The sequence below is a fragment of the Entelurus aequoreus genome, linkage group LG20 (assembly GCF_033978785.1).
Source record: "Entelurus aequoreus isolate RoL-2023_Sb linkage group LG20, RoL_Eaeq_v1.1, whole genome shotgun sequence".
Lineage (NCBI taxonomy): Eukaryota > Metazoa > Chordata > Actinopteri > Syngnathiformes > Syngnathidae > Entelurus > Entelurus aequoreus.
Window position 1 is genome coordinate 2,720,363 of NC_084750.1, and position 2,500 is coordinate 2,722,862.

The 2,500-nt window shown below is 39.7% G+C and overlaps 1 protein-coding gene and 1 long non-coding RNA gene across 9 annotated transcripts in view; one reads left to right on the forward strand and one right to left on the reverse strand.

Moving 5' to 3' along the window:
* Positions 1-2,500, forward strand: part of ntrk1 (neurotrophic tyrosine kinase, receptor, type 1) — a 294,126-nt gene that overhangs the window by 40,206 nt on the left and 251,420 nt on the right. The window lies entirely within an intron of this gene.
* LOC133635929 (uncharacterized) lies at positions 410-1,323 on the reverse strand. The gene is made up of 3 exons (XR_009822141.1): positions 1,214-1,323; positions 990-1,088; positions 410-458 (listed from the first exon to the last, which is right to left on the reverse strand). It is a non-coding gene; the product is annotated as an uncharacterized LOC133635929 (long non-coding RNA).

Sequence of the window (2,500 nt, forward strand, 5' to 3'; positions counted from 1 at the left end):
ACCAGAAACGATGACCTGGAGCTTTGTATAAAACCTGAACAGGACAAACCGTTACAACATTCTGAAGAACTCCACTCAATGAACAATGTGTAATGATTTGGAACAGACACAAGAAAATAGCTGTTTAAAAGTGCAAGCTGACAGTCATGGCTCACTGCCTAAGCTAGAAGCTTGTTTTTGAGAGTCATGAATTTGGAGGTTGGTTTTGGGCGCAGTGTGTCGAGTCCCACAAAAAGTCTTTGAAACACCTCAAATGTTTTGTTAAGTTTGGATGGATACTCAGGATTAAGTGCATACGTCAACCCCAGAAGTAGGCAGCATGCTTTGGCCAAGTTTCCAAGATGAGTAAGGACTGGTACTCCCTCAATGATGATTCCTACTGCATTTCGCTCACGACAGATGTAGATGCTCATATTCTTCATTTCCAGGTCCTCATGAACAGTGGTCTCTGCAGTTCCCTTTTGAGATACAAAAACAGTAATTAAAAAAAACAAACATCTAATTTTATATTTAATATAAGTTGTGTGATTTAATTCAGATAATGATTACTTTTGTGAAGACCATTTTGAAAACTTTTGAATTCTAATTTGAGATCTTGTACATTAAACTTGGTACAATAGATGCATTTCCAGCCACATGTTTTTTATTGGCATTTTTAATTTGCATATAAAAAACCTGAATAGAACCACCAGAAATTAAAACAAACAAACAAACAGTAATATGTTATATATATAGAGTAAATGTTTTAATGCTTGTTTAAGGGGAGTATTTTTTGTTTGCATTGTTTTTTTTTAGGGCAAACAGAAACACAAGACAGAAAGGCATTACTCTGTGGTGCTATGCTAATTGGCTATCCTGGGGCTCCTGCCAACGAGCTGCACGCTCGACCTCCACCTGACAACTGCTGGTTCAGTCAGTTCACATAAAAGTAAACCCAATTTAAGCTTGTACATCAGACTGATCCAAACCTGCTTTTAAACAATACTTACACAGTAGTCAGAGATTAGCTCCTGTCCACTCTCTCCCATGTACTCTATGAGGCATCTCAGAGTCACATCTCTCTTCATCACTGCAGAGGCACTTGGGTCCTAGAGTTAATAGAATAATAGTAAATAAATGAATTTTGTTGGCAATTTTACTCCAAATCTGTGATACCGTTATTAGAGCATGATTACAGATTCAGTTTTAAACTTTTAAACCACTTTTAACCCACCTGTATCAGTTCCATCAACAAGTTCTTGATGCGCTGACCAGTCACTCCTCCTTTTGCACTGAAGAGCTCCAGGAGTTTTGTAGTGTACCTGTCCAGCTGGGACATAAATGTTGATTCCTGTGGAACAGCAGTGCACCTTCGGAACTTTTCATTAATCTGTAAGACAGCAAATGTTGACCGTTACTGATATTAAGGGTTTTAGTATACATTTTCAGGCAAAAAGTGAGTCTTGTATGTCATGTCCAAGTCACAATGGAAACTTGGTCAGGAAAAATAGAATGATAAATCATTTACCTGCAAGGTTCAAAGAGGGCAGGCCGTCTTTCCTTAAATTACACCACCCCAGGAGACTTGGCAACCACTTCCTGTCTTCTCCAACTGTATACGTTCTGGCCATCATATCATTGATGCTCCTGGCACAGTCCTTTTACACCTGGGGCAGGTGAATGAAGGACTTACTTGAGGTGAGTTGAGGAATTTGACTTCTGGGTGGTATCTGGACAGATGAGAGCAAAGGGAACTCCAGCATTTAAAAGAGCATGGGCAACCTACATGAATGCAAGGCAAGGCATGGCTGTGCCCAAAGGTCCCATGGTGCAGTCTGTAATGCTTTAAAAAAGCACTCTTGGTTGGTACAACAGTGCTGCACAATTTACAGGGCCATCCCATCTGTCATTGGAGAGAGAGAAAAAAAGACAAGTTATAGTTCATGTCTAACCTCTTGGCTATATAAGCCTGATGAGAGCCCTTTATATCTGTTTTTTTTACACCCTAATATACTCAATTGCAGTGTTTCCTCTAGGTTTTTTTGTAGCCGCGGTGGTGTAAGTTGGTAACCTAGCAACAGTAGAGGGCTCCGGGGGCATGCATCCACGGAAAAAAAATTGAGAAATGACCCTTTAAATGGTGACTACTGGTGAGATTTTGGGGGGGGGGGATGTTGAGATTGAGACTTACACAATGAGTTTTATTCTTACAAGAGTAGCATTTTGCCTAGGAGTGTGCATGGACAACAGGTCTGTGGGGGCTTCAGATAGCTCTGTCAACTTTACCTAGCTAGCTGCTAGCAACTTTTAATGCAAGCTAGTGAAGCAGTTTTAATGTGGCTGCTTATAAACTGAAGAATAAAATATTAAACTAACACGCAAAGAAAACGCTAATTATAAACTGCACATCTATAAACAATGTTTGGTTGAAGTTAATGAGCACATTCGAAATGGCGGTCGGCGGGAAAAGTAGCAAACTAAATATAACGGTGAACCATGCTTTTGAAAATGTATACATTTC